This window comes from Motacilla alba, chromosome 2 (genome assembly GCF_015832195.1).
Source record: "Motacilla alba alba isolate MOTALB_02 chromosome 2, Motacilla_alba_V1.0_pri, whole genome shotgun sequence".
NCBI classification, from domain to species: domain Eukaryota; kingdom Metazoa; phylum Chordata; class Aves; order Passeriformes; family Motacillidae; genus Motacilla; species Motacilla alba.
In genome coordinates, this window is record NC_052017.1 from 106,125,143 (window position 1) to 106,150,749 (window position 25,607).

The window sequence follows — 25,607 nt, forward strand, 5'->3', positions numbered from 1 at the left end:
GAAACCTTTGGTAAAGTCTGTGCAATTCTACTATAAACTGAAGAGGTCAATTTGAAATTCAGAGTCCCCCCAAAATAAGCTCTGGAAAAGCTCTGGAAAATAAGGCATTTTGGGTAGGGAAATTCAAAGTAGCACTTCTATGGCTGGGACATAAATGGTGAAGAACTTTTTTTTTTTTTTTTGAGAAGATATTGAAAGTTTTTCTGGGTATATGATGGGCTGCAGATTAGTTTAAAAAGAAGCAAGCTCCTCAAACCACCATTCACAGAGTAAGCAAGCAGGTGTCAGGGAGATTCAGCGTAGAGACAAGGGGCAGGTTCCTTTACATAATTTTCTGAAAGCTACAGAAAGAGCAGCATTACCAACAGAAAAACTGACAGGTGGATGGTGAAGAACAAAATTCAGTAACCCAGAATGTTACCAGCAGCTCAAGCATCTGCAGTTGTGTGAAGATTACTTCATTGAATTTTCTTCAAATAATACCCATTCCTTTACATATCTTCCTAAATGAGTGGAAGAAATGTTTTTCACAGAGGAGCTTGAGAGAAACAAGCATCAGTTGTGGCCATTAATTTTATGAATGATTTGTTGGAAACTGCATTAAATGGCAACATCAGCCCACAAATGAGCTTTGAAATGTTCTTATTCCAAGCCTGTGCAGATGGGCAATTTGCTGTGTAATCAGTTTTCACAGCCACCCTTTCAATCAGGGTCACTTGTCTTATAACCATGCTCTTGTTTTGCAGGTTTGTATTTCACACCATCTCAGAAATGCTGCATGTACTAGTCCAGTGACCAAAAAATAAGTAACTCAGAAAATACAGCAAGGTTATGTCCAAAAGCACTTTGAACAGGGCTCTCAGCAAATATAATACTCTGGGAGTGTCAGTAAAAGAGAGAAACAGCTGAAGAGGAGCTATCTAGCAACCAGTAAGGGATAGAACCCTAGACTATTATTCCAGCTATTCTGTGAAACTATACATGTGTGTTGTAGCCCAAGTAAATGACAGCAGTGGTATTCTTGTGTGCAATTAAAAGTCTCATGTGAAAGCAGAAGAGTGATATGGCAGCTATGTAAATTTAGGACCATGCCACACAAAACACTTTATGGCTCTCCTATCATTTAGATACTGCACTGGAGAACATATAGAGATTAACCACCAAAGTGATACCAAGATCAGAGTATAAAACATATGGGAAAATATCACAGGAACTGAATTTATACAGAGATCACTCACTGGGGACATTACCAATATGTAGAAGTGCCTTTAATGAAGTAAGGGAATTCTTCACATTAGTACAAGAAGGTAGAACAAGAAGCAGCAGCCTCAAACAAAGGAAGAAAAAGTTTAGGCTAGATACCATGATTTTTTCCTTAAAACAAGCAAGCTGGGTATTGAAATAGGCTGCCCGCAGAGAGGCTGTCTCCTTAAGATATGAATTGGAGTAGATAAAACTCCACATGAGAGGGAATGACACAGCCATGAAAGGTGGAGGTGTCCATTTGAGCCCTGCTAACTCTCCTAAGCCAAGAAGCCACCTCTGGAAGTAGTGGAGAGGGGTGGCACATTTGCACTGATTCTCGAGCCCCCCACAGCGTGAGGAAACTCTAGCAGTTGTTGACAGGAGAGGGGTAATGCTAACACACCAGCAGCTCCTGCAGCCTCCACAATGATCACATGAGGCAGCCCCATGCATTTCTGAGGATCTGGATGACTCAGGAGTTTTCTTCCAGTCCTTTGTCCTTTGTCCAAATGGACTGTAAATTACATACCGTAACGTGCAAAGACTATTAATTCACTCAGTGATGCAATAAAGCAATGAAAGACAAGGAGGAACAGACAGAAAAATTCCAGTGAAATTAACACTTTCATGTGACACCTGTATTGCATTTTCTCATGTAGGAATTTCAAAGTACCTTAAAACAGCTTAGGAAAGTCATGATAGTCCCTGGGTTTGAGGGAGTTCTCACTGTGAGTTGAGAATGGCTGGATTTGTTCCAAGTAGTGAAAGTACATGTACATAATCTCAAGAAAAGATGCAGATTTTTTCCTACTGCTCTGCACCACTTTTTGCTTCCCTACACAGAAAATCTGAAGAGGTTTTGTATATTTTGTGTGTTTGTATATTGGCATATATTCCTTTAGCAAGGACATTTCCATTTTTTTTTCACAAGCCAAGTTAAACAGAACTCAAAAGACTAAAGAAATAAAACTTCTGCTGTTACAGAAACCTCTAGAAAGAAAAAAAAACAGGATCATATTAATATCTGATACCTCAGAGGTCAAAGCTTGACTGTGCCCCATTAGAAATATTCCATTTGCAAGTTACCCTTCTATCCCTGTTAGCTTGTAAAATACTGGACCATAAATGAGTCATTCTGTGCATGCTTTCTGTCCCAGGACATGAGTTTGGTGTATTTTTTTCCAGAGAAGGTGGTGAGGAAAAAGGTACTGTTACTCTGCTGGTTGCTTTTTTTCCAGTTTTTTTAAGGCAACCCTTTTGAAACCACTCTCAGAGGTTTAGAACACTAGAAAAAATCCAGGCAGAGAGATTAATAGGTAGGATAGTGCAGGTGGGGCACTGAAAGGCACAGGATAATACGATTTATCACATGAATTTAACCAGAGCTGGAGGGTATCTCTCTGCCAAGCGTGATTTGATTCATGTGGACACATACACATGTATGTGTGCACGCACAGATGTGAGCGTACGCGTGTGTGTGTGACAGAAATTTCTTCTGTGCTTCGTACTGAGGGTATTCGCTGGAAATGATGTATGAAATGAAATCCCCATGCTCACGGCACGCAGGGAATATCAGACAGAACTCCACAATCACTGCAGAGATGGGCTTTGCTATTGGCAGATCAAACGCAGCCAGAAGAGCAAACCAACCTGAAAGACTCTGGGGAAAACAAATATTTTTTTTTAAGTTATAAAATAATGTTCCCACCCTTTTAATATCATTTCTCCCATTTTCTCTCCCTCTGGCATTCCCCTGGGCAGCCAGCTACATTAGCTGGAGCCTTAGAGAGATAAGAGCCCTCCCCACACGTATTTCCCCTTAAAAGCCCTTCACAATGTGTTAAAATTACATTTTGAATAACACTTTCTAGCTTTTTTTATTAATTTTTTAACATGTTTTTACCATCTGAGGTTTCTTCTTAGCAATAGTATTGGGCAGTCATATGGGAAAGAGGGGGTTGTCCTCTTTTCTTTCCCACTCTCACCAGTAGCATGCATTTGATGTTGTCTCTTTGAAACCCAAAATAAACAAAACCATGTCCCTGCTATGAGTTGTAAGAGGAACCTGTGACAAAAGGAGTGGCTTCTCCAGGCCTGCCCATCGGCAATTCCTGGGCCATGGGGAAATCTTCCATGGGAAGGAGGAGGTATGGGCATACCCTCTTCTGGAGTGGTGGGGTTTCCCTCCACCCACTGCCAGTGCTCAAGCACACCTTAGCATTTCCAGACTGCTCCATGCGTGGTGGTATCGTTTCAGCTCAGCTATACATTGCTGAAGAAGGACGTTTATTTATCATACGTGGTGTAGGAAATTAGGCCATTGTACTTCTGCACAGGGGAAAGATTCATAAAAAGTCACACAGAATTATTCTTATATAAGTGACAATGACATCGTTGTAAGGAGGAAGCAGAACTTTATTTGTCTTACTTAAAATGATATATAGAGCACTTGTCTGTTTATTCCACTGCAAACAGCTTCTGCAAAAACAGCAGTAATTCCCTAGGGGGTTCTGCTGATAGTTATAAGTTACTTGAGCAAAATCTCTCAAGTGAGCTACTGCCTTACAGGTAGCCATTATTCTAGATTCAAAGGGCTTTTTGTTGTGTTTGTTTGTTTGTTTGTTTTTAAAATTATGTCCCGTGCAATGCTGCTTTTTAAAATATAAATTGTGTCATAATGTTGCTGCTTTTCAAGCGGGTAAGTATCTGTATCTAAATCAAAGGATGCACTGCCAAAAGAGAAACCAGTCAATAAATTGGCCTCACAATCAAATCTGGCTCAGGTTAAAGCAAAGTTAGTTTGACGGATTCAGCCGAAACCTAGTAAATAGCAGCCTACATAATTAAGCTGCTCTACCTTTGTGCAGTCTCCCTGGAAGCTTATGGGCATCTCCAAGGCACAAGAGTGACAATCAGCAGCTAAGCCGAGGAAATGAACAGGCAATATTGCCCACCCAGACGTCATTCCTTACCCCCCATTACCATTCTCTCACCTCTCAGAAGGATTAGCAAAATTTGTCTTCGATTCTTTGACGGGACTGCAACATCCTTCTCTAATTTAAGAATGGATTCTGGGTCTGAAAATCAAATAACTGATATTATTCAACGGGCAAAAAATCAACACTGAAACTTGGTCTTGCTCTCTCTTTCTCATTTATGCAAGCTTATGAGCCTATTGTCTATGAAGTCTCAGCCTCCTGCAGCACATTTGGAGGGTGTTTTTAAACAGATGACAGAAAGAAAAAAAATAGAAAAGTGGGATAAAATGAAGTCCTGTAGTCCTCAAAAACACATTGCAATTTTTTTTTTCCAGGGGGTAGGAAAGAAAGTAATGAATTCTTTGATGCGGTCAAAAAAATAGGAATTGACACTGAAGCTGACATGGGTAGGCACCATATTCTTCTTATTAATTAATTGCAATCATCAAACTATTTCTCAAAGTAACTCAGCTTTCCATAGCTCATTTTCGTTTCTTGACTGATATTTTTCTGGTTGCTCAGCAAGAATGAAAAGTGCAAGATTTGAGTTTCTTTTTAGTGTTTTAGTCCCGAAAAAGAAGTTTTCAAAAGTTGAAAATGTATGAAGATTGGCTTAATTTATTCATTAGGAAAAAAAACAAAACTAAATTAATTTCCAGGAAATTAATGCAAAGTTTCTAATTTACTTTGAGAAGTCATCATCATTTCTTGATTATTTTTGGTTCTTTGGTGACCCAAGGAAATTCTCTTTCACTATGACAAAGCTTCTTTTTCTGTAAAAAATGGTAATAATAATTACCTGCTTCACAGCAGTGTGGTAAGATTTACTTAATTAGTGTTTTGAAAGTGCTTTGAGATCCTAGGATGGAAGATGCAATAGAAATGCAAAGTATTATTATTATTCAGAGTTAACAACCAAATTTCAACCATTTGCACTTATCCATCTTAACAGCATGTACTCAAGGGAAGAAAACACATAACTTGTCAGCAGACAGTCCTCTTAATGTGGGTTATAAAACCACCTTCTTGATTACCATCTGGAGTAACATTCACAAGTGAGGGATAGCAGATGTGTGCGCGTGGAGAGATGCATCCCCCTTCCCCAATCCATCGGACACATCACTGTTGCCATACTGTATCCACCCAGCCCAGTATTATGCCTCTGGCACCAGCCAGCTCTTGATGCAGAAAGGCAAACAAGAGCCCTTCTTGCCTTTCCCTCCATTTCTTCAGAAAAAAAAAAAAAAAGCAAAAAACAACACAAGCAAGCTCCTCTTTCCTCCTTCCACTTCCCTCTTTCATAATAACAGCGCAGCAGCCAACTGTGCAAAGCTCAACAGTGGATGAAAATGTCTTCCTGACCCCTGTGTGCAATTAGTTTCCTCCCAGGAGCATGAGATTTGATTATTTTTGCCGTTATCTTCGCTTGTACAGCCACAAGTGTTATTATCTCTTCTCCATTTTTCAGATACGCTTTTTTTTTTTCCCCTTGAAGATTAGCCTGAACCTTCCAGAGTCCTTGCAGCGAGGTGCCCTGTGGTGCCCTGCAGAGATGTGCTGCCTCCATGGCAGGAAGCAGCACCAGTTTGCAGTTGGCTTTTGCATCCCTTCAGGCCCTTTGGACCTCTCCAGAGGCCTGCAGGGCATGAGTGGGAATCCCTACAAGGATGTGGTGGCAGAGAAGCTTTGTGAACAATGTGCAGAAGAGAAATTTACTGGGATTTATTGTTAAGAAGTGAATGGCTTGTCTTAATTTAATTCTGCTCAGATTCTGCTGCCATCCTGCCCTTTTTTAGAGGATGAGGTTGTGGGCATACGAAAAGAACAGCTCTGCAACTCTCACCTGAGTAAAGCCAGCGCTGAGCACGTGTGGTTTAGTAGACTATAAAGTGCATGGTCCTGGCGCCATTTTATTTGCATGCCTTGGGTGGGAATAAATTGAAAGCAATCCTGCCTTCAGGACAGAAACATCAGCCCTCCCAAGCACTACACAGCATGCTAAAGGATCCACCCAAAAATCAGCCTGTGTGGAGAGCAGGCATGCATGGCTGCTAAGAATGGGCTGTGCCGTCAGAAAGGATTGTGCAGTATTATCCAAAAGTTCAGGTCTGGCACAGCAATTCCCAGAGGTGCTATGCCCAAGATGCCATCCTTTTCATGGCTGCTGTCTCTGCCACTCTGTGTTTAATGGGCAGGTGAGGCCAATAAAACACCTCCCACTTTTAGGGGGTGACTTTCTGCTGACACCGGTGGGCTCCAGATCAGGCCCCTGCTCTAAGTCAGGTGTTGACATTTTCAAACTAAGGGGCGGGAGTGCTGGAATACTTCCCCGAGTGCCAAAGAACTGCTGTAAGAAATGCACTAACAAAATATTTATCAAATGAGCCGCTTCCTTATTTTACTTTCAAATTGCATTAAAGAGGAAAAGATTTATAGGTGACAGAAAACAATATTAAAGTCAGTTAAATGCACAGAAGCGCCTGGATCCCCAGGATGCCACTCAGGGTAGTGACAGGCTATTTTAAGCCAGTGAACCTGCTTTGTTGCAGTGATCTCAAAAAGCAGGAGAAAAGCCTGTTTTGGCTGAGCAAGTCTCTTTGTGCTGCCATGTGGCTTTTTCAGTGCTGAGCCAGGGTTCAAAGGAGCATGGTGTATCTATCACTGCCATAGTTAATCCTATCATTAGAAGGTATAAGCAGCCTTCTACCACATTAGCAATGTTTACCTCATATTGCTCTAGCATTCATTTTCACTAATATGGTACAAAAGTGTAATGATGTATAAGTGTTTTTTAATGTTAAGTAAGTGAATACAGGTGGGTAATTTATCACTTGCTCTATATAGATTGGAGCTGGCATTTCAGAAGGAAGACTCTGGACCATTTTTTCTGTGTTTTTAATATATAATTATTTTTATTTTTGCAGTGTCTGCTGCTACTGTACATAGTTTATGCCACTAAGTCAAGGCCATAAGTGCAAGTTATTTTGGAGCCAGCAGAATGAAATGTTTATTTAGAAAGATTTAAATTAGCCTCGGGATGAGTAGGTTTGATGTGGAAGCATATATTCTTTACTTGTACCTGTGTTAAGAAGGAGTATTTTAGTTTCTGTAAATTACCTAGGAACTAGTGTGTGCTCCTGGGGCATAATCTCTCTTGGAAGAATAAACCCTAAAGTGGACCAGTGGTTTCTGCTTTGTAAGATGGAGGGTGCACAGGTTTCACACCACATTTATCAGTTATCCCATTTTTACTTTCAATGTAGAGTACGTTCTTGTTCATTCATTCCTATTAATATACTAATGCCCAGAAACTCAAATGAAAAATTCACTTCATGAAAAAAAAAAAATTAAAACATGGACAGAGAGAGTTTGGATCACCAGCTCAACCATTCACATGTGGATGGTTCCCTACATAACAAATGGACAGGGGCTCAGGAAGCAGTGAAGCCAATGGGCTTTGTGGGGTCGCACAGGTCAGACCCCACAGGGAGACCCGCGTCTGTGCAGCTTCTCACATGCAGGATTGGGCTTCATTTCCACTTCAAGGGAGTTCTGACTCCCAAGTTAGTGTTGCAAGACTATTTTTTTTTGTCTCTGTTCCTTTTTTTAGAATACCTTTCTTTGAAATGTTTTTCTCAGTAGTAATTGCTACTAAAATTTCACAGAACACTTGCAAAAGTGACAGGCTAATTCTAGAAAATTTCAAACATTTAAAAGGCATTTGTACAAAATTCTGGTGCTGAAAAGCATGGTTGGTGATGTTTTCCTCACTGAAGTTAGCTAGCCAGTTTTTGCAAATCAGAGGACTTAAAGTTGAGTCCGCTCTGCTTCCATGCATTTTCTTGCTATATTTGGCATAACTGGAGGAAAAATCGTATATCAGAGATTCTGTTTCAAGGCATCAGATGGGGATTTCAAAGACCTTAGAAACAGCATTGAAAGTATTTACTCAAGATTAAGAAATTTCCAGTGAAACCCCTATTAAAAAAAAGTATCTGGTAGCTTAAAACACTTTTTTCACGTTTGCTTTGCACTGAATCAGGGTGCTAATTAGCTCTTGGTGTGGCAAAAAAATGATGTCGTTTTACACAGTCTCCCTGTTTTGTATTTGAAAAAGACCTAGGCATTTCCAGGTGGGCTTCTGCTCCATGAGGATCAGAGGAGTCCACCCTTGAGGGGCTTCATGCAGCCTTCTCCAGGGAAGCCCGAGTGCCCACAGCAACTCTGTGCACATCTGCCCCGGAGAGCTCACCAGCAAAAAGGCCAACAAAACCTGCTGTGCACGAACACAACCATCAAACCATCCCTCCTTCTAGGACAGGGAAAAGGATGCACAGCTCCATGAAGCTAGTGGGGACTACAGATCTTCACTAGCTGGTGATCCTGTGCATGGAGCTATCCAGGGATGAGGACCGCTGTCCTCACTCCCAGCCCAGCTAAAGCTCCGTTCCATTCCTAGCCCTCTCCTTCCTTTCCTTTGGGCTGTAGCCTTTCTTTGTTATTTTCCTCTGGGGCTGCAATTTTCCCCGGCTAGCCACAGACAGTATATAAAACACATTTTACTAAAGTTCTTCCAACAAAAACTTCATTGAAACAACTTTTAAAGTTGTGAAAAAAATAACAGGAAATTCACACTTAGGCCCTTGAGGATGAAACATGACATATGTCTTCCAACACATAGGCACAATGGGGTGCACTATAAAAGTAAATAAGGATCACACCATGGTGCCTAGCTGTTGGAGGACATGCCTTTTGCCATTAAGTTATCATTTCCTCACTTTTTTTGTCCAAACTCCCATGTACTTTTAATTGTTGACTCCAGTGACTAAATTAATCTTCTTTCTTTTATTTTAATAAAGCAATGTGTGACCTGCCTTAAGGTTAGAGACTGAAAATTAGCACAAGCATTAACATTTAATATACCAACCAAAATGAAGATTTACATTGCAAACGGATAGGCAGTCTAAATTTAGGCTGCTCACAAAATGAGGCTATACACAAATGTATTTCATTAATTATATATGTCTAGGAGAACTTAAATACAGCCAACATTTATGCACACTGAGTATATGTGCCAAAAATGTTATAGTCTTGCAGTGGTGAATGCAGTTTTAATTTGCATGTGCAGTATGTTTTTTCCATAAAAAAAGGGAAAATTCCCTATAATCTGCCCATGCTTTCATTTTCCATTTAAAATATTGGCAAAAAACGTCTTGGTAGTAATGATCATAGACTTCACTATTAATATCCAGGATGCATTTCATTCATTTGAAAGCCTCCCTTGTGAAGTATTAGCACCCATTTGGAATCTTTTCATTCTTCAAAATGATCAGCTCTGGGGATTTCCTTCCCTTTGGGAGTTCTGGTGTATTTTTAAGGCCAAGTCATTCCTCAGAACATGATAGAGAGGTAGAAACACCATTAACTATCATCGTGTTGCTCTCCCACATGACAATATCACATTACTTATTACTGGAATGCACTTGTGAATTCTGTTTTAAGAGGCCCATTTACAGATGAAAGTGTGCACCCCAAGAGCCTCAGGCTTCTGCAGGAGAGCCAGCCTTGATGTAACAAGAAACCTCCTCCTGGCTCTGCAGAGATTCGTTGCATCTTGCCATTCCTGCAAAACACAAATCCTTAAATGCCCTGTATTTTTATCCAGTAGTGGAACAGCAACTTACCCTTGAGCCAAACTGAGGATGACCATCACTCTCAATGGATGGTTTCTTCACATTCCTACCTGACAATGCCAATTTCATGTTGGAAGGGGTTAGCTGCTGAATGAGCAATCTGTTGCTGGTTCTAGGCTATTTATCCTGAGTGCTGGGCCGAGGGTAGGTGTGCTGCATTTGTAACCCATCTGATTTCCATGCATTGGTCCGATTTGCACAGGGACATACCCTTCCACTCTGCTGGGAATTCAGGCCTAGAAAGGAAGGTAACTGACAACCTCAGCTAAAGGGGAACATAAATATACCAGTGAATTGTGGAGCAAACAGCTGCTGAGTGATTAAAAACTAAGTAAAGCTGAACCTCTTATTCTGTTTTTAAAGCTGTTTGCTGTGAGCATCCTGCAAAGTGACAGATTTTTTCTGCTATATAACAAAACATAAAATGAAAGGAGCCTTTCCTACTTCATGACAGCTTAAAAGTGCAGTGTTTTCTTTTTTCCCCTCATACTCTGGAAGTACTTGGAGTACTTTTTCTTCCTTCATGACAGATTAAAAGTGCTGTGCTGTCTTTTTTTCCCTCATACTCTGGAGGTACTCAGAGTACATATATATGTGTGTATACACACACACACACACACACACACACACACACACACACACACATATATATATGATTTTTTTTTTTCACTAGAGTACTCAGATACTTTTTTCCCTCATACTGTGGTGTCACTTCAGAAGAATAGCTGTGCCAGGAGGGAGCAGCGTGTGAGAGGGACCTATCTCCTCTCGAATGGCACACAGTACTGCAGAGATGAGACTGACCCTTCAGCAAAGGAAACTGGAAGTTAAATACTGACAATGAAAAATTGTCAGGGTCAGGTCTCTTACTGAAAAGCATGTGTTGCAAGAGTGTGTGCAAAATGAGGGATGCTCAGGACAGCATGGGCAAACTGTGCTTCCAGTGATGAAAACAAACTCCTTAAAGCCACCCTACACATCAATACTGCCCCTGGGGCAGTGTCTGCTATAAGCAGCAGATCACGGTCTAGACCTGAATGGCAATTGTAAATATACTTCCTGCGTTAGGAAAGTCCAAGGACTTCCAAGAAAAATCCTAATATGCTTTCTAGTTTATGTACTATATACAGAGGAACCAGAGCCCTCATCAATGAAATATTATGTTGATTATGCCCATCAACATTGAGAAATACAAGACACAATCTTTACCACAGAGAGTCTGAGAGATGTTTATCTATATCTAGCATTCTTTCTATTGAAAGCCCTTTCTATCCATTGCTCAGAAATTATGTGAGAAGAAAAGACTTACAGACCTGGTCCTTAGCCTCTCAGGTTAGTGCAAAACACTGTCCACCAAGGGAGCAAGAGCCATCTTCTGTCTTTAGAGGATGGAAGCACTTCCTCACAGGAAAAGAATGAGGCACTGCCTTATACTCAGGCTGTCAGAAGAAAGCAGGGGCCATCAGATAAGGAAGGAAACCTTCCTCTCCACCCTGCAAGAGCGACGCAGATCCAGACATCAGGGCTGAGCAGCATCTGCTTATCATTTTGGCCAACTCCGTAGGAGTTCTCATGTGGTATCTGCAAAGGAAATGAGCGTGTCTAGTAAAGTGACTAGACTGCTAAAGAAGAGGAGTTTGCCATTCTTATGTGAGGCTGTTACTTGGGAAAGAGATAAGCAGAGCAGATGAAACTTAAGAAGGAGAATCATGGGACATGAAGGGTCTTTTCTGAAACTACTTGGAAGCCAAGACACTGGGATCCAATCGTTGACATTTCTGTCTTATTGCTAGCAGACGCACAGCAGAACTTGGTTTGACAAAGGGATGAGCATAACATAAAGTAATGGGAAACTGTCCAAAGGAATTTGAAGAGGCATTTGGAGCTGGGCGAACATGACACTTTCTATTTACAAGGAGTTTTGATCAGGATCCTATCTGAATCAGACTTAGGGCTGATGTTTGAAAAAGTTTGGAATTCCACTTTAAAGTTTTGATTCAGATCAGCTCTGGGTCTGAACAAGAGCACATCGTGGTCTTTTACTCAGATAAACTGATCAGTTTCATGTAGAATCTGCAGTGCTGCATACTTCCAACATTTATTATCCATAATGAATGAATACAAATAATTTCTTCTTTTCTTATCTATCATACCATCTCTTAAACTTGGGGCAGCATTCTGATTGACAGATGAAGCTTCTACCCTCCCCTTCAAGCTTCTCCTTAAGACAAACTTCCACTGAGTTAAGCAATAGCAAGTTGGGAAAATAGGCAGGTAAGGGGAATAGTCAATATATATAACTGGACCTCCTACAAAGCTTTTTGCATCTACACCTGAGAACTAATACACTGTATAGTTGTCTCACAGACTTTCAGGCATTACTCATCTGCTTAAATTGTTAGCAGCTATCTCGGTGACTCAGAGTTTTCTGCTGTTCTGCAACACCAGGGTATGAGGACTGTACAAGAAGCACAGCACTTGCGCAGCACAGCAATCTGTCAGAAATGGCTCAAAGTGAGATGGGGTCTAGACCTCACAGTCCCACTGAATGGAAGAGCTGGGTCCCTGAGAGGATGGGAAGAAGGAGTCTTTGACATTTCATACTTTGGGAGTAGCATGAAGAGCTGAATATGCTTCTGGGGCAGAATAAGCTTCTGCTCCTTTTCTTGCAGGTGTGGTGTGCAAAGGATTTTACTGAAATGACTGCCCACAGACTTCCCAAAGTCAGCTGCTTCACAATCCCTGCTCACTCAGCCTCTGCCTAAATTGTTTATGCCAGGAGAACAGGACGAGTCTCCCTATTTTTATCCCCTTCTTATGCTCCTGTGGCACTGGGGTGGCTTCTTCATGCCCTTGCTGGAGGTCCAGAGGTTTAACAGCTGGGTCTCTGCTGGGTACTTTCTCAGAGCTGATCAGTCACTCCACTCCACTGGCCTCTCCTTCCCACCCCTCTGCCTGGCTTCATAGCTGTCTATCAGGCAGGTCCTGCTTCTGTGCTGTTCACAGACTCTCTTTCTCTCATCTCAGTATTTTATCTCTTTTTGTGGGAGGCAGCTGGTTATGAAGAGCCTCTGCCGCTCTTTTGTTCCCCAGAGCTGGATTTTCTAGGGCACATCTCTGATCTCAAGTTGTTTGTGGGTGAAAGAATTGGTCATACTGAATATTTGGCTTTTCTCCCAAGAAGACATACCTTCCCTGGGATCCCCTTTTGCTAAAGAATTAGCAATTTTTACATCAATCTACTGGTTACTGGTTTTACATTCTGAATCATTGACCAGCTGCCCAGAGGACCTGTTGTTCTTCAGGTAGAGGGGGATGAACAGCAGCCCCAGCCACTCTGACTGCCTCCCAAGCATGGTAAGATAGCATTATGTCTGCTTCTTGAAACTGCAAAATAAATAAGGAATAGGGAAATGATATTGACCTCACAGTCAATGTCCCTTTCAGGAACTGAATCTCTTGGTTTATAACTCTGTACACAGCTCATTGCTATAAATATCTCAGAGATCCAGTATGAAAGCAACGTACATAAAGAGACATGAGGAGTTTGTCTTCATTGTAGCTCGTCAAGAAAGTGTGATTTATAGGGAGACCTGCATTGTCATACATTTAAAGCAGGCAGTCCTTGTAGTCAGCAACCTGTGATGGTAAAATACGAGTGCTACCTCAATTTGCTCTCCAGTACCAGCGTGCAGGCTGCAGCCCCAGCACATGCAGCAGGGACAGTGAGCACAAGAGGAGGAAGGGAAGCAGCACAGGATTGCCATGTCTGTCCCTGGACAGTGTTCCCAATGCCTTTTGTGCTCTCTTCAGTCCCTGAGATCTGCATGAGGTTTTAGGAGGGATGGATTGATATGGCTGCAATGACAGCTGTATGTGCTGGGTATTAAAGCACTTGTTATCATAGATACTTCAGGTTTTGTTGCCACCATAAGTGCACTTTCAAAAAGAATTATTGATGTTTACAGGCAACGCCTTGCATATGGAATTTTAGGTCGCTGATTATCTTCTATATTAGAAGATATAAAGGACAACTTTGAATGATGACAAAATATAACACTTTTATTCGACTTTCAACTCTGCTAATTGTCTACAATGTGGTAAAAGTCTCTGATAACAGTCTTTCACTTGCTTAAAGATACTCTTTCTGGTTTTTGGGAGCTGCTCACTGGAAAGGTCTGTCTTCATGGACATTCTTTGGAGAAACCGTGTAACTTCACTGTTGCCTTAGTTTGTATTTGGACATCAAGCGAAGAAGATTAAACTATGCACTGATTGCAACTATGCACACATTTAAGTCTGGAAAAATAATCACTGACTCATAAAAAGCTTAATTCAACTCCATGAAGAGTAGAAGTGGAGAGTATTGTTTCTTTCTAGAGCTCCTTTCTGAGCTCCCATGCAGATAAAGCAATTGGCTCTCACACTGGAGGACAGGTGAAAATTTGTTCTTGCCTGTAGCAGCTGGATGTGAGCTCTGTATTAGGAGGTCTGTATTAAAAATGCTCACACAGCAGTGCTAATCTTTGGGGGAGGTTTCAGATAGGGTTGGGCAGACGAACTGCAGAAAAGTAATATAAAGGGAAGAGCAATCACCTAGAAATTTCTGTTTAACACTTTCAGAATGCTGGATAGCCATGAAGGTCACATTCTAAAGGAGGAACATTTCCTGTAGAGGGAAGACCTAATCTCCCAGGGTAAAGACACTGGGAACTGCACAGTCATGCACTCAGAGGGAGCCTGGGGCAGGACAGGAGGCCAAGGCAAACCTGTCTCCCCCAGCAAGGATGCTGGTGCATCAGGCAGCTGATTCACTCTTACCTAACATGATCTGATGCACTAATGCCAACAGTGGCCCTTAAAGCACTGTCTCTTCAAACACTTCCTTTTGTTATCTTTTCCTCTGGACCATTTTTATTTAGAACTATTGAGAATGATGGAGAAAAAGCATTAAACATTTAAAACTTGAATTGTGGAGGAAAATACCACCACTAGATCACACATTGCCTTTTCTCTCACCTGTGTTTGCCTTGCCTAGTTTGACTGTAGGTATCTTTTCAGCAAGTCCCATCTGCTAATCTGTGTTCACATTTCCTTGTTAAAACCATCCTTTTTGTCCACTGAAACTTAGACATTTTCTTTACTATACACAGCTAGGAATGAAAAAGACAAAGATGTGTTCACACAACTTTTTGTCCCATTAGCATCACTCAGGAATTTTGCCAGATGAAAGAAAATTCAATCTTCTTCCTTCAGTTTTTCAGCCTGTTTCAGAACAGATGCTGCAATGTGAGCAGACATGAGTGGAACACAGTGGAGACTTAAAGACGAGAGGCAGAAAGGGTAACAATATCTTGACAGAGAAGGTCTGAGGGAGCCTTTATACCCTCAGATATTCCAGGAGAAGTGTGATTCATCCCACCTGAATGTCAGCACTTATGTTTTAGACACTCACCTCTCTCTATGTAAACACCCTTTGGAGATAAAGGAAGGAAGTTGGCATTTTCTCCTAAGATTTAGATTAGATGTTTGGAGGAAATCATTTACTTGGAGGGTGGTGAGGCACTGGAACAGGTTGTCAAGAGAAGTGGTGGATACCCTGTTCCTGAAAGTGTTCAAGGCCTGGAGGGAGGTGGACCTGGGCAACCTGATCTTGTGGGCCACATCCCTGCCCATGGCAGGGGGCTTGCAACTAGATGAACTTTGAGATCTCTTCCAGCCCAACCCATTCAATGATTTTATGACTTCAACAGTGCAGCTCATCCCCTCTGCTTTTGACACTACTTTAGGAACAGCAAGGGAGATCTTTTCTTTTTTGTTTTGTTTTCCTTCTTCACACAAGAAGCCTTTCAGATCTAGATATTGAGTCTGGAAATATCTATAGTGAACAGGGAAGTCTCACTTCAACAATGTATGTAGCAGTTCCTATATAGTTTGGAAAAACATGTGTTGTGGGAGGTGAGGCTTTGGAAGATAAACCATTCTATCAATCTATATGTCCACTGTGAGGATGCTACAGATGTGACTGTGCAATAAGTGATCCTGTTAATAAAGAGAAGGTTTATTCCTACTGACATGGAATCCATATGGTACCTGAGTACGATGCCAGTGAAATCCACAGGACACAAGGAAATGTGATTAACAGCTAAACACAATAGCCTGGAAGAGAAGGAAAAGAGCTTCACAATCCACGCTCTAGAATTATCTCAGCATTGTTCATTGGAACAATGGCCCCCCAGTTTTGCACAGACCTTTATGACACCCATAATCTCTTGTTCTGTTCCTCATTTCACAGCAAGTTATAGTTATAATCCAATGATTTCTGCTATTATATCCATAATCTGCTGCAAGGTGGTGAAAAAAAACTCTATAGGCCTGAGTGAAGCAGATGTTCTGTTGATCCTTCTCGATGAGCTGTTGATTGCAGGGATGAGCGCCTGCTCTTGGAAAAGGCTGGACAAAATGCCACTGTTAATTCCTTTGATGTTCCAAGTTCCTGATGTTCCTAGCTACTGGAAGAGAGGACAGATACCAACCAAATATTGCCTTCATGGTCCAGCACAAACATTGTGACAGGCAGTGCTCACACAAGGAAAAAGCCTCCGGCTATGAACAGCAGGAAAGGGATAAATAATCATGCAATGTCTGAATGTGTCAACTCCCAGAAGGGGAAGAAAATAGCAATGATTGCAGAGTCTAAGGGCATGGAGCTGCCCAGTGGAGAGAGGCTGTCTACCAACAGGCTGTTGACAGATTTGGAGACTCAATTACCACACATGGCAGAAGAAAGAAACTAGACATTTGCAGCTATGCTATTAGACTGATGCCCAATTATATCCCAGCTGGATTGTTTAACAGCTGGAAGATATTTCCAACAACACTGATAAGTCATGATATTAGGCAGAAGAAGTATGACCAAGTGCTGGCAACGTGCAGTCTAAACTATTTTGACATCAGTGGGAAATATGCATTGCTGAAGAGAAACCAATAAACATGAGCCATTATCACTTGACTATTTTTATACAATATGCTGGGGGAAAGGGCAAGGAGGTCACCTACTGCTGGGTCACTGGTAGAGCAGTGGTTTAATCACAGCATAACACCAAAATGCAATTGAGAGAGAAGGCATGGTCCAAGCTAGCATACTAGCAGCTGATAGGGACCTATTTATCAGACCACAGCAGTTTGAGTGCAACATGAAATTAGATCCTCAAGGGAAGCCCTTTCAAAAACACAAGACATTGACTATGGTTGAGCTCCTGTAGAAAGAAGCAGCAACATCACAAAAATGCTTCTGTACAGCCACTAAGATTAGTAGAGCACAAATCAGCAGCCCTGGGGGTGATGCAGACAAAATGGAAGAAGTTATTGGGGAAAAAGTCCCTCTCCACTACCGTCTGTTGATAATAATGTCTGAGATATCAAAGGTGAAAGTGTTACCACTGGTGCAGTTAGAAGCCAGCTCTGGCACACTCTTGAGGAAAGGACAGAGACGTTATCCATTCACTTGCCTGACCGACTTTTGTTCACTTTTTGGCAAGAGGCAAATGGATTTAGAGCACTTCCAACAGGAGCTGCACAGAAGAGGTTGTAAGTGAGCTGAGTTTGAAGGAGGCTCCAGGAAATCAGTATATGTCCATGTGACTGTAATGTTAAGAGAAATTTCTTTGTGCTCATTTTAGATGTCTTAGTCATAAATCTGCTTCAAATACAAATCATAAAAATGTGAACCTTTCATGTGGTGTTAGCAACAGGCAGTACAAGGGACAGGCTAACCTAAGAAGTTATGTGTTCTACAGGTGTAAACATTTTTCTGACTTCCAACACACACATTACCAAAGTGTGGCATGTGGTAGAGATAAGAGGTTACATATTATTGGCTCTCTCCCTTTTTCTCAGCTGCTGAATTTCATTAAAAGATGGCTAAAATGCATTAATTACTTCCTTAATATTCCTGTAATTGCTATTGCTTTGCCACAGGGAGGAAGTAGAAGAGGAGGTGATCTTTTTGATGGGAGAATAGGAAGGGAAGTGTTCATCACTCAGTCCTATTAAGATGTGATCCCAGATGATAAAGGAGTTTAAGGACCCCTGCTGCTTTAGCACATCTCTGTGTTTTCATTATTGTAGCTAGAGACTGAACTGTCAGGCTCACAGAGAGACTGCTTTGTCGCTGAGCTAGTCCCTTGATTTGATGAGTTTTACAGCTTTGTAACATTGCTGATTTCAGGAGAACTCTCCTAACTTGCCACCAGTATAAAGGAAGGGGGACTTTGTCACCCTGCTTTTATGGAAACTGAGACTCAGTAATACCTTTCAATGCTGACTTTTTTTTTCCCAGAAAGTGAAGACATAAAGCCATCGTAACACAGGAGGCAAAAACCTTTCTGTGGCATCAGCTGTCAACATCAAATGTTCTGTCTGTCCTTACAACTTTGTACTTCTCCAGTTGTTCCAGGAGGAGTTATGTTGCTCCTGACTAGGAGTAGGGCTGGACTGTATAGGCACCTACCAAAGAGCTCAATGTGTGCTGCTCACACTGGTGTCTCCTGACCTTCACATGAGTGGTGCAGCCTTCTCGCTCAGTGTATCAGGAGCAGGTGGGTTGCAGAAGCTGCAGTCCTGAGGTCTTTTCTAAATTCACCCTTAGCCTTGTGTCTTGAAATAGAACTTGGCTGAACCAGTTCACAAAAGTCTGAAAGGTTCTCCTGTTGGCTCACAGGTGATCATTATTATAGTTATAAGGTGCTTTAGCTGAAAGGTGATGCTAACAGAATTTTACTAAACATTGACAGGAGGAAAACAGCCACTGTCTATTTGGACACCATTTATTAAAGATACATATAAGCATTTTTTTAAGCTTTTCCCTGTTTTTCGGTACATTCATATTTGATAGCAATGTTGAGTTCTGATGGTGATGTAAATGTAGCTGATTGTAGCTATATTTTTAGCTACAATCCTGCATGTGTACAAAGTGCAGCTGTTCTGAATCTGCTCCTTCCACTTCTTTCACCAGACTGCTACATCTCTGTGTGGGGTGAGCTCCTTGGAACAGGAGCTGTCTCTGTAGTTACAACTGTGCTGCACTTATCTAAAAAACAAATCATTAGGTAGCGCATTTGTGATAGAATAGCAAATAATAGGAACAGGCTTTGGAGACCCTGTGCCTCCAGGGCTTTCCTCTCAACCCACGTTCAGCTCATGCTGTTAAATTGTCTGGGACCTCACCTATTGCCAAAACACTAAGACAAAGCCTAGTTACTCATAAATTGATGCATAGATGACAGCTGTTTCAGAGAGAATATCAAAACTGCTCAAGAATTTAGACATATCTCAGAATCAGGGCAGTTTTGAAAATTTTGCCTCGTTGTTATTTTGTTTGTTTGTACTTCTCTCAACACTAATATTTACAAACATTGCACACTATTCTGGGCACATTATTCTCACTATACGTGTACAGAGACCAACACAGTAATGGGCTCTCTTCTTGTTGAGAAATACTGGGCACAACCTAGCAAAGAATAAACCTAAGGCAAATAGTAATACCAGTAAGTGCGTGCCCACAATCAGATAATTCTTTGGGGTTTGGGGCTTTTCTTGTAATCAATTAGGTTGGAAAAGATCTCTGAGATCATTAAGTCCATCCTATGATGCAACACCACCATGTCAATGAGACCATGGCACTGAGTGCTATATCCAGTGTTTCCTTAAACACTTCCAGGGATGGTGACCGCACCACCTCCTGGGCAGTCCATTCCAATGTCTAATTTGTGAAAAAGTTCCTCCTAATTTCTTCTAAACCTTCCCTGGCACAATTTAAGGCTATAATTTGGCTCCACTTGTGACCCTTAGCTTCAGCTGAGACACTGAATTTTATGCTGTGACTTCAGAAGAACCAGGGAAGGGCTCTTAGCACACAAGACTTAACCCCAGGACCAGGCATCTCTTCCTGGTGTCAAGGTTTGGAAAGGAAAGCAGCGACCTTGAAGAGGATCTCAAGCTGCCACCTGGTTCTCACCAGTGAAAACAGGATACCTTTTGAAGATTTTCACTGTCACTCATTTTAATATCTAGGTATGGTTTGATTCACTTCCAAATCAAACAGCATAGTAATATTCTTGAAATTAATAAATGTGAGAGTGAAGGATGTTTCTTGGCAAAATCCTATGCATACCTATTGCATGGCATAAATAATACATGGTGATAATTAATAATGATAAATAATAAATAATGCAGTCAGTTGCAGCACTGGGGACTGTGAATAGACCTACATTTATAAAAGTTGAAATTCTAAGCTAAAAGGATAATGTTCCAAGCACTAAGCTGCAACATTTTTGTATTATTGTACAACTCAGATCATTTTAGCATTAAGATATTTGACCACCCATCTTGTTTTTAAGCACATAACATGCATAACATGCATAACAAGCAACATCAACAACAGTTCATGCTTACTGCAGACCTTTGAGCATCAGGTTTACATGTCTGCAAATCAACTCCAGTGACCTCAACTGCTCGCACAAAGCAGGAATGGGCACACAATTGCACCAACAGCTGTGTGTGCCCTTAGAGCTAGGGGCACAAAAAGATGGCTGATGCAGCTCACAAGTAGCCACAGAGCATTTCAAAATTTGTCTTTACATAAAACATACTTAATATTTACCGTCCTATACTATTCATAAAGGCATTGTATTGCCTCTCCTCTTTCGCTGGACTCACATGTCAGTCCTGCATGTTAGCCCCTGCTCTAATAGGGAATGGGAGAGCTGATTGACAGCTCATTGAACCAGATACTTCTTAAGGGAAAAATTGAAAGAGGTTAATTATAATATCTCTTACTGCTTTAGTATTTCAGTGAGCCGCAGTGTAAATATAACATAAGCCTAGAATGGAAACCAATATTTTCCTGACACCTCCCCAAGCAGGCACTCTAGGTTTTATGATGCTGAAGAGTCAGAGAATTCCAAACCTATTCCTCTGTATAGCAAAACAGGGACTTTCAAACAGAAAAATAAATTTGTTGGCTTTAACAATATATATTTTTGGTTAACTTAGCAGTTTCAAAAGTCCCTGCTTTCCCATGAATTCAAATGGGAGCTGCATTCACTGAGTTCTGCTCTGCTGCAGACTGTCATGCTGGCAATCTGTAAGTCATTTATTTATTATTTTTCACTGTAAGTGCAGCACCTTTTTCAGTGATTTGATTTTTTATTCAATTATATATAGTGGTTAGAATGGCTGTTGTATTGCACTACTTCATTTAAAGATACATTGCTTGGGCCTCCACTCAGCCAAGTACTTAGGCAGGTACCCAACTTAAAGTGTAGCACCATCAACACTGAGTCATCTGTTTTAAATTAGAGACTCTAGCTGAACCAGGACCTTAATTAGGCAAGCACAGTTTTAAGGACTCCTTTGCTTTTTGAGGCATAACCCACGGTCATCAATGGAAAGTTTGCTTGACTGCAGACTTTGTTTCTGTATTTCCAAGGCATAGATTTCCCCAGTGATGGTGTTTTATCACGTGTTTTTATCACTCCATCCCAAATGTCTTTCACTGCACAAGAAGGAAAGAAATGAAAAGAAAAAGGCAGAGACGGGAAGGTGGCAATTTAGGGACTCTGTGTCTGTGTGACAGGCATCCTAAAGGAGAAGAAAGAAAAACATTTAGGAAGTTCTGTGTAGCCACTGCTCAAATCCAAGACCACTCCACTGCAGGTAAGAAATGAGAAATTTTGAGGGCTACTGAGCACTGACTCTTCAGAGTGGATCAACGTTCAAAGTTATTTAGCACAGGTGTTGCTATAATAGTGGCACACTGATAAAATTCCATGTTTACTGGCCCTCAAGCACCTCTTTCCCACCTGTGCAGTGGTCTGGTATTTGTATGCTGAGGCTGTAATGAAAGCCTTATCATCAGCTGGGCTGTGTCAAACCTTGCTTTTTCCTCATGTTGTGCATGCTTCTCTCCTCCTCTGGGCATTGGTCTGCGCATTTGCAGCTTGTACACAGGTTTTGAAGGGATTCAGATGGCTGTTTTTGTTGATCATTGTGTGTGTAGTACCTCTACAGAGCTAGGAAGTTCTTTTTTCTAGATTTGTATGGAATTAATTCCTCTTTTCCATTCCAGCTCCAAGGATTCCAGGTGAGGAGGTGGCGGACACATGTTGCACAGGAGAGAAACAGGAGGAACTGATGCTCTGGGCAGATTTCTGTACAGGCTGAGAACCTGAGCTGTTTGCAGAGAAGGGAAGCTCAAATTTCTTTTCCTTTCATGTGGCAGTTGACACAGCATTCCTTGGTCTTTAACCCAAGGTCTCTGATATCCCTTTACACAGACATGGGATGGGGGTGGGGTGGAGAGGAGCAGATAAACTCAGAGAGGGGAAGGAAAGAAAGAAAAGAAAGCAAGCAAGAAAGAAAGGATCAAATATGTGAGAGTTTTAAGGGAAGTAAATAATTTTATGATACCTACTGATTCATTTAAAAAAACCCTACAAGTGACAGGTTACTTCACATCCAGCAAAGTTCAAATTAAATACACACAGGGAACATTTGCCCGAGTTTCATTTCATTATATTATTCAATTAGACATGCTGAGAGAAAATGGTGGCTGGCACTAGTGTCACCAAGTGGATTTTCCCAGGGATTAAAGGTTTCTTGCTCATGCTCTAGCCTTGATGAGAGGTCAGCGACTATCCCATGGATGGAGGGACAGAGGAACAGACACTACATATCCTCTAATGGAAGGGTGACTTGTCAAAAATTGTATCAGCCACCCTCAGCCCAAACAGAAGTTCCCAGAGGGAAAAGGTCAGAGCCACTTAAGAAAGTTATGCAGGAGGCACCTCAGCTTTGACAGCAGCAGTGCAGCATGTGGACAGCTCTTGACTTGGCTGGACCCTGCCTGGCCCTCCTGCTGTGTCTTGAGGTCTCCCAATCCCAGTCCCCAGCGGCCCTGGCTCTGCTCTTACTCCGTGCAGCACCACAGTGGATGTCCTACAAGCCCAGCACAGTTAATCTGCCACCAGATTCATTGCTATGTGGATACTCAAGAGCTGACCGTAATATAATAGCACTTGTATAAAACAGGATTTTATCACTTTTTCCTTTTTATAGTATGGGAGTGACATATTTGTTCCATTTCTCTTAGGTATAGGATACTTAGCCTGCTGCACTCAAGTTTCTAATTCTTTCCCCATCCCTACCAATGAATCATAGGGTTTTTCACCTCTTGTTCCACTGATGCAAAATGTGCAGCTGGGATCCTTCCTCATTTACGCCGTTTCGTACTTGAAGAAGTGCTGCCAATGCTACCAAGCCAACATACGTGTCCCACACAGATGTTAGAGCTCTTAAGACCCAAAGAGAATGTGGCTGGGAAAAATCAAGACTTCGACATGGGAAGAGGCAATCTCTGTTCCCATCAGTCCTAAGGAAAATAACACCAAGTACAGCAGGGAAAAATTAAAACCAAAGGCAACATGCAGGGAGAAAAGAAGGTACCAAGCATTTGACAGATGGACAGGACTGACAAACAGAAAGGACAGACATGGTTAAAGTACAGAAAGTGTTTGAATAAATAATATTTATTCTAACATTTCATCATCAACATATCAGCTAGACACTTTGTTGGTGGGGAGAAGAGGAAAATAAAATTTATCTTGCCATTTTTGCTTTACTAGGGAATATGTAACAGTTGGCAGTGTAATACACTTTTTATTTTCATGAGTTATGGATGTGCATGGCCATCCCTAAAAAATTGAAATAAAAACTGTATTACACCGCCAAGTCTCATATACTATATTTATACCATACCAGAGGAGGTGTCTGCAGAGCAACTATAGATATAAACTTTTATTATATCTATAGTTTCTCATGTTATTAGTATAGTTGTGAAAATAATAGGATTTACTGAAGGTTGTTATTCCCCCTAGCATCACTGATGTGGTATGAACAAAATATTGACCTTTTGGATATTTTTGAACCATTGTAATGGATTTGAAAATGTGGTCACCTGACATGAACAGCCACGGTCCTTGTCCCCAGCCTAAGACAATGGGCTCATGGTGTCTTTGTAAGGCAATATTCAGATTAGCCTCACAAAGTACACCCTGGTGCTACCAACAGTGCTTCCCTTTTGTTCTTCTTAGTGTGCAGGGAACACTAACCAAACCCAGCTCTTTAAATAATTGCAGAGAGGTCATGAAGGCCCCAGACTGCAGCAGACTGCAGGATGGGGTAGTGCTCCATCATCATGCTTAGGTTCCTACAGCAGAATGACACAGAAACTTGCCACTGAAATGGGTAAAGCCCATAGACCTTGTTAGGCTAGATGATTGCAGGTTTTCTAGGTGGTATTCATGCTTCCTGACCGATTTCTCACTTTCTCCTCTTGCCCTGTGAGGATACCTCGGCTGCCCCACTTTTCCTCAACCCTACTGATTCTAGCAGGAGAGCAGGCAGGAGCAAGGACCTATTCAGTCCTGCCAGGGAGATCCTGTCACATTTGACACAGCAAAGGGTCCACACAGGAGGAGCCTCTGGGCACTGATCAGCCCTGCTGGTGGGCACAAAGATGTTAGGAAAAAACATAAAGAAAGGAAGCTGCCACAGGGGCTCACTGAAATGCAGGCTTGCTCTGCTGTCCTGCACACTCTGTGGGAATACAGCTGGTATTCTCTGAAGCAAAGGGAACACTCCCACTGACAAGTTGCCTTTGCTTCCTGTAGATGCACAAAGGTACTTGCTCAAGTTTTTTGAGCTTGGAGGCACAGGGAAGCCAGGAGCACCTGTTTACTGATGGGAAATGCCAATAGAAATGGGTCTGGAAGAGCAGCATATTTATAGCCTCACACAGCACCATATGGTGCTTGGTAGTAGAAATCATCAATTGAGACAGATGAGCAAATTTAAATTTCAGCTTAGATTTGATTTTCTTTTTTGTTTTTTAGCAATAATTTTATTTAATTTGCTCTCTTTGTCTCTGAATGCTCAAGCTGATTTGGCTGTGTCTTGCCCCTTGCCTTCTGGAGAAGGCTGTAGGGGCATGCAGCCTTAATTGTTTAAATAACTCTATATCTACTGGAAGAAGGGGAAGGGAAGCCACGGAACAAAAGATATGCCTGGGGATGATGGGCTGAGAAGCTGAAGTCAAAAGGACACATAGCTCAGGCCCTTAGGACTGGAAAAGCAGCCCTTAGAAATCTGAGGTCAGTCAGGCCAGAGGCAAAACTGATTTCTTTTTAATCAAGCTTAATTGTTTATATTAATACATGAATTTGCTCACAATGATCCAACTCAGCCTTTTAGCAGATCTCTGAAGAAAAATTTTGCAAACCTCTTTTTTTTTTTTTTTTGGCAAGAGTATTTCTGAGCCTATATCTATAAATTACCTTTGGGTTTATAAAGGGCTGCTGTGGTCCTTCGAAAATGCATCAGTTTCCTTGATATTAGTGCACAACCAGCTCAAAATGAAAGATTCTTGATTTCTGACCCTATTACCCTATCCCTGTTCATCAATTTAAAACCAGTGTAGCTCAGCTCCAGCTCTTCAGTATAAGCCCTCCAAGCTCAGTCTTCCCAGAAGTGACTATGGGGCAGCAACCATGGGACAGCAACCATGGGCCACTGTCTTTTGTGCTGGATTGTACCATCCCTGGCTGGCACACCTCTGAGCCACCATAATGCA